This window comes from Orycteropus afer, unplaced genomic scaffold, assembly GCF_000298275.1.
Source record: "Orycteropus afer afer isolate SDZICR_OR568_19922 unplaced genomic scaffold, OryAfe1.0 scaffold00034, whole genome shotgun sequence".
Lineage (NCBI taxonomy): Eukaryota > Metazoa > Chordata > Mammalia > Tubulidentata > Orycteropodidae > Orycteropus > Orycteropus afer.
In genome coordinates, this window is record NW_006921621.1 from 1,453,000 (window position 1) to 1,461,046 (window position 8,047).

Below are 8,047 nucleotides of genomic sequence, written 5' to 3' on the forward strand. Positions count from 1 at the left end.
CTCTCTGCATGAACCACGCTGGAAACCTTATACTTTGTTTATCAAGGCTCTCTGGGTCTAAATCTACTTAGTTAGACAAACAATGAAGTAGATGGCTTCCATTTCCTTTTTGGATTTAAGTAGAAATATTAAACAAATGATAAAATTAAAAACCACTGAGATGCTGTGATTCTTTCTTTCACTGAGCTTGGAGTTACTATGGCTATGTCAGTGTGAACTTTGAAGTAAGAGTAGATTTTTAAAAACATTGACATTAGAGATTGCTATATTGACACTGTAATTAAAGGTAATGTTATATCCTTTGAAAAATTTAAAATGATATTACATGTTAACTAAGTAGCTATGGGTAAAACTGGGTTTTTTATTTTTACAACATAATGAAACAATTAATACGTCCTCTTATTGATGACACTGGTGTATTCTGGCTCTTAGCTATAATTGTTCCAAATCTTTTCCTACCATCTGTCCCCATCATTTTGAACCATTAGAGCAAGGGGAGGAAAAAACTTGTTAATCAACGCCAACAACTTCACATACAAAAAATGGTGATGGTTTCTTTAGCCCAGTGGGTTGCTTCAAAATCGTAAACAAAAAACCAGTTGCTGTCTAGTCGATTCTGACACATGGTGACCCCGTGTGTTACTGAGTAGAGCTGCATTTCCATATCCATTTTAGGATTGTTGTTGTTGTTGTTGTTATGTGCCGTTGAGTCAGCCCTGACTCATAGCGACCCCTCCTTGGGTTTCTGAGGCAGTATCACTACGGAAGTAGGATTGCCCAACCTTAGGATTAGTTTATCAATTTCTTCCATCCCCTTCACTAACAAAAACAAAACAAACAAACAAAAAAAACTACCAGCTGGAATTTTGAAAGGTATTGCATTAAATCTGTAGATCAATTTGGGGAGTATTGCCGTCTTAAAAATAATAAACCCCCTAACCCGTGACCAGGAGTCCCTGGAGGTGCAGGTTGATAGTTTGAGTTCACCCTGTGGTACCTTAGAAGAAGGATCTGATAATCTACCACCAAAAGCACATTGAAAACTCTGGGGAGCACAGTTCTACTCTGACGTGCCTGGGGTCACTATGAGTTAGAATCAACTTCACAATTGTTTTTTTAACCAATGGACACAAGATGTTCTTCCATTTATTTAGGTCTTCTTCAGTTTGTGCTAATGATGTCTTGTAGTTCTCAATGTACAAGTCTTGCAGCCTCGATATAATTTTTAAAGTTCTCTCCAGGAGATTATAATGTGCAGCCAGTGTTAGGAACATTGCTTAATGTACTGAAGATGAAGAACCTTCCTCTTTGTCCCCAAAATCACTAATTTTAGGTAATCTGTCCATGTGTGGCCCTGCTAGTGGGGTTTACCTTGACCAAGATGACCTACTTATAAGAAATATCTGGTCTGTGACATTTCATAGGACAAACCTGGTACTAAAATTTAATTACACTGTATAGAGCATCTTAGTGTTCCAAAATCTTGACAAGCCTGAGAATTATTTTGTGCTGCTCTGGAGAGGTGAAATTCTGTCCTATTTTAATGTTGGCTAAGAGCAAATGTTCTTTGAACAACCTCATCAATAACCCATTCTCATGTTAACTAACTCTCTCTGAAAGTATCCTCATCCAGTTCCCTCATCCCATCACCTCTGCGTTCTTATTTATAACAAGATTTTGAACCCTCTGGGTTCTCCCTTCCATCTGTTTAAATTCTGATAATCACAATTTAGACCATTTCTCAGTGGATCAGCAGAACATCTCTTCACTGTTTTAGGTCCAATATATGTGTACAAAGACAAAGAAAGCTCTTGTTGTTCTTCTAGTTCAATTGGTTGGTTTTTGCTTTTTGTTTTGGCTCGAGTTTTCCCTTTCTGATCACACAGCACCTTCTAGACTTGACAGAACCACTATGAGATCTAAAGGGAATGAAACAGTGTAGTTGTTAAATACTACATTTTATAATCCCCTCAATGATTAAGTAAGGCCATGAGTAGCTGCAAGAATTATCTTAGGTTGCCATCCTGACAAACGGCCAGTCTATCTCTAATTCAAAGAAGTTTTGGAAAAAAGTCAACACATTGAGCCACTTGTACCAATAGTCTGTCCCTGAGCCCACATTTCTTCCCCTCCAACTACTAGACCTCCTAGCCTCTCTAGATCCTGAGCCAACCTGCACTTCTGAAATTCTAGACCACATGTACCACCTGAAGATTAGGCTATAGTCTGGATTTCTGTAATGCTAGAATAGAAGTTACCTTTGCAGGTGGGACGGAAATACAGGCTCAAGGTCCTCATCTCCTTTCCTGGTGCAACACAAATGATAAATGATATTCACAAGCATGCCACTATTCCACAATCCATCCAACTCCTGAAAAAATTGTAGAAACATTTTATAGAAAAAAAATTAGTATTCATAAGGTAATTTTATCCAACTGATAAATCAGTCAGTTAGAATTTCAAAAATTATAATATAACATAGAAAAACACGAATCTCAGTGTTAAACTTTATTTTAAAAATAAAGCAAGTTGTTTTTAGCACTCTTCTCTATGAGTATATAGGGCAAAGAAGTGTTACTATGGAAAAATAAGCTTAAATAATGTTTTTTTTTATTATTTTAATCTGCCATCTGTTGAATGTTTTAAAATATTAACATTAATATAAATAGTATTGAGGCAAATTTCATTCACATCATTGCTGTGATTTGGTAACAATATTTGTCATCATTAATAGATATGTTCATAGTACCATTTTTGTTAATAAACTACTTATACGTACTTTGTCTATTCTTTCATTCTTCCTATACATTTATCCATGGGTACCATCTCCTATATGTCAGTTTGTCATACTGTGGTGGCTTTCATGTTTCTGTGATGCTGGAAGCTATGTCACTGGTATATCAAATACTAGCAGGGTCACCCATAGTAGACAGATTTCAGCAGAGCTTCCAGACTAAGACAGACTAGGAAGAAAGGCCTAGCAATCTACTACTGAAAATTCACCACTGAAAATATGGGTCACAACAGAATATTGTCCAATGTAGTGCTGTAGTGGAGCCCCTTAGATTGGAAAGCATTCAAAATACAGTGGCCACATCCATGAACTCCAGCATACCAAAGATCACGAAGATGACACACGACTACACAATGATTTATTCTGCAATACATGGGGTCACCATGAGTCAGAGCCAACTCCATGACAAATGATAACAGGGAGCTCTGGTGGTGTAGTGCCTGAGGCACTTGAGTGCTAACCAGAAGGCTGGTGGGTTTGAACCACTCCTCGGAAGGAAGATTGGGTAATCTACTTCCATACTGAAACCACCTTGGAAACCCAACGATGGGTCGCTATGAGTCAGGGCCCACTCAATGACACATAACAACAACAGCAACAATGACAATAACAGCATCAATGTTTAACTTGAAAGAAAATGAGAAACTACAATGTATTACAATGACTTCTAGTTTCCTTAATTATTAATGCTACCTCAGCAGAACCCAAACCAAACCAGTTGTGGTTGAGTTAACTCATAGCGCCTCCATGTGTGTCAGAATAGAACTGCAGTCTATAGGTTTTCAATGACTAACTATTCAGAAGTAGATAACTAGGTCGAGGTGCCTCGGGGGTAGACACAAATCACCAATCTTTTGTTTAACAGAGGGTGCATTAACCAGCACTGTTAAGCATTTGCACCACCCAGGGACTCCGGTGTTTACCAACAAAGGCTAATTTAGGCCTTTGAGGAAAATGAGGTGAGCTGTATGATTATCTTTGTTGTTGTTGTTATGTGCCGTCAAGTCGGACCCGACTCATAGCGACCCCTCCTTGGGTTTCCGAGGCAGTATCACTACGGAAGTAGATTGCCCCATGTTCCTTCCGAGGGGTGGCTGGTGGGTTTGAACCACCAGCCTTCTGGTTAGCAGTCAAGTGCCTTTAGGCACTACGCTACCAGAGCTCCATGATTATCCTTACTTCCCAGGAAAATAACTCCCCCCCCCCCCACACCGAGGAAAGCATACCATCTGTATAAGAAGTGAAGGAGCTGTCAGTAGCATAGTGGTTAAGGCATTTGGCTGCTAACCAAAGGTTGGTGCTTCAAACTTACCAGCTTCTCTGCAGAAGAAAGATGAGGCAGGCTTCTATAAAGATTTACATCCTTGGAAACACAAAGGGGTCACTAAATTGGAATTGACTTAATGACAAATGAGTTTGTTTGTTGTCGTTTTTTAATATAAGAAGTTAGAGTTATTCTATTAAAGGGATAAACTTGAATCTTCCTGATTAAAAAAGTATTTCCAAACTGATAGAGTATTTCACTATTATCTGTGATACATTAATTGCAAAAACTTTACAGGTAATTGAAGCTGAGATCCTCTGGTATAGATTGATTGATGGTCTCTAGGTTTTTTTGTTTTGCTTTTGTTTTCTGGCATGCACTCCTATTATTAAAAAAATAGGGGGAGGTGAGAGTGCACACTCCTATACTATATACGTATATTTATTTACTGTGTTGAAATATTCTGTACACATTGAGAATAGTAGTTTTAAAAGGGTGACATGAAAATAAATATAAATTAAAGCTCTATCCATATGGATTGTGTTGCACAGAGGTTGCCAAGTTTATGTTTTCCCTCTAACTTCCACCAGAGAAAAGAAAGCAAAACTCATTTAAGGGCTCACCACAGAATACAAAGTTGCTGGCCTCAAATTTTGCTCTTAAGTAAAGAAACTTAAAATTACTAATGTTTAGATCAGATGTGCTTATGCATGTATTTATGTTATGTGGGGTTTATAAAGATTCTGAGACCCTCCAGAAGATTCCAGATTAGATTGTTTTTGACCTCTCTTATGAACTCCAGAAGGAGCTCTGGTAGCATAGTGCCTAAGGCACTTGACTGCTAACCAGAAGGCTGGCGGTTCAAACCCACCAGCCACTCCTCAGAAGGAAGGTTGGGCAATCTATTTCCATAGTGATAACGCTTCGGAAACCCAAGGAGGGGTCGCTCTGAGTCGGGGCCGACTCGACGGCACTTAACAACAACATGAACTCCAGAAAGAAGATGAAAATGAGTCATGGTTATAGAGGCTGGGGCTTTTTCTTTTATTTCACTCTTTTCTTCACTGCGAAGGAATAGCACAGACTTTTATGCAGCTTTCATGGTCTTTTCCTTTTCAAAAGCTTCAGAATGACAAGCCTTTATGAATTGTCTAGAAGGCAAGGTGTATCAAGAAGTTCATGGAAGTATCCATTTGACTTTTGAGCTATTCTGTGCTTTGTTGTTTTTCACTATTTTAGTCTATAATATAAATTGTGTGAAATTTACACTCAACCATGGAAAGCCTTTTCTTTCATCCTAAGAGGTACTGAACCAATGATAATTCATTTACATTCCTTGTTTGCTTTTTAAATAAGGTTTTCTTCTCATAGAAGTACTTGTGATTATTAAAAAATTAGAAAATATAAAAATAAAAAAAGGAATTAATTGTCTATAGTTCCATTAACTAGAGAGAATAATAAGCTAGTCTTTTTTCAATGAAAAATGATGTTCTTTTTAAAATTAGAACCACATGGAACTTACCATTTTATTTCATGCTTAGAAATACCAAACCATTGTAAGTATTTTTTCATGTCATAAATTTTTCAGAGACATAATTTTTTTATTTTATTTTATTTTAATGTGACTTAGGTGAAAGTTTACAGAGCAAATTCACTTTCCATACAGCAGTTCACATACACTTTGTCTCATGACATTGACTACAATTTACCACAATGCAACAGCTCCCCTCCCACTTCTTCCCCATAGTTACTTCTTCCCTGTGTCCTGCCCTCCATATACTCCTGCCCCATGAGCTCTTTCCCTGTGCATATACAGCCCTTCTATTCTCCCATGATAGTTCTCTCCAAGGAATGTTATCTACCTAGTGTAAATGTGCACCTCATATGCCTGTCTTTTGTTTGGCTGGAAACCACAGGTGTGGGTTCAATTCCAGACCTGAAGGGCAGCTAGGGGCTCAGTGGTTCCATTAGGCACTAACAGACCAGCAAACCTGGTCCCTCTTTTTTTTTTAATGATTTTGAGCTTTGTTCCACATTGTTCTCCCACTCTATCCAGGATCTCCTACATAGATTCCCCCTCTGAGTGGTTGACAATGGTAGCCGGGTCCCATCTAGTTTTGGTCTCACGGTCATATAGGCTGAGGATCGCATGGTGTACCAGTCACTTGGACTAATTGTTTCCATGTGTATTTGGTTTTCTTCATTCTTCTTTGCTCTGGATGAGGAGAGACCTATCATTGCATCTAGATGGCTGCTTGTAAGCTTTTAAGATACCAATTACTACTCACCAAAGTAGGAGGTGGAACAATGTTTTATGTAGTAAGTTATTGCCAATTGAGCTTGATGTCCCCTGCGACCATGGTCCTGAGCCCACATGTCCAATTACTTGCTCCCTCGGGTAGCTGGCTGTGCCCAAGAAGTGACTACAACCTTCTCCCTTGTCACCTCTACTATACACCTAGGAATTCTTACAGAACATAGCAATACATAGAAACATTGCCTGCCAACCCTATACATGGTGTTGAGCACACTGCCCCCTGAATAGACATATCTAATAGTTCAGCCTGTTCATCCATCTATCCACTCGTAGATCAAGGTTTGCACTCACTGACAACTCAGTACTGTATGTGCAAAAGGGTTCATTTTTGTTGTCTGTACCTCATGTGTACCTCTCTATGCCTTTCTCTTCCTCAATACCACATGTTGATCACTCACATTTGGTACATTGCCCTTCTCTTCACCCAAATCAATACTTGTCTCCACCTATCTAACAATGCTCCCTCCCCTCCTCTCCCACCCCTGGTAACCAACAAAGAAAATTTCTTTCCATATATAAACCTTTCCTTGACTTTTTACAATAATGGACTAATGCAATATTTGTCCTTCTGTGATTGACTTCACTCAGCATAATGTCCTCCAAGTTCATCCACGTTATGCGGTGCTTTGCAGATTCTACATTATTCTCTAGGGTTGCATAGTATTCCATTGTGTGTATGTACCATAGTTTGCTAATCCATTCTTCAGTTGATGGACACCTAGGTTGTTTCCATCTTTTGGCTATTGTAAATAGTGCTGCAATGAACATGGGTGTGCATGTGTCTGTTCTTGTCCTGGTTCTCACTTTGTTAGGATATACACCTAGTAATGGAATGGCTGGGTCAAATGGTATTTCTAATTCCAACTTTTGAAGGAATTGTCATACTGGTTTCCACAGTGGTTGCATCATTTTACATTCCCACCAGCAGTGTATGAGAGTCCCAATCTCTCTGCATCCTTGCCAGCATTTGTTATTTTCTGTTTTGTTGAACTTTGCTACTAGTGCTGGGGCAAGATGGTATCTCATTGTTGTTTTGATTTGCATCTCTGTAATAACTATTGATCGTGAGCAATTCTTCATGTTTTTTGACTGCCTGAATATCCTCTTTAGTGAAGTGTCTATTCATGCAGAGACCTAATTTTCAATGACTGAAGCTATTTCGTATACAGCTTAGATATGAAATATATGTATTTACATATTATAAATATATATATTATATTTATATATTACAAACCGTCAAAGAAGTAAAATAAAAGAACAGAATGACATTATCATATCAATCAATACAGAAAAGGTATTACAAATATATAAAATATGATATATTATAGGAGCTCTGGTAGTATAGTGCCTAAGGCATTTGACTGCTAACCAGAAGGCTGGAAGTTCAAACCCACCAGCCACTTCTCGGAAGGAAGATTGGACAATCAACTTCTGTCTAACTGTTTCCCTAGGATGAATATTTAGACTATTTCTAATTTTTTGTCATAATTTTCAAAGTGATCAACACTCTTTTATGTATAGTTTTTATTACATCTCAATTTGGTTAGGAAAGATTTCAAGAAGCTAAATTCCTGAGTAAAGAATATGAACTCTTGATCATATTATACAATTGCTTTATTGATAGCTTCCACTAATTACATGCCTATTAATGTTGTAGGAAAGCACATGTCAC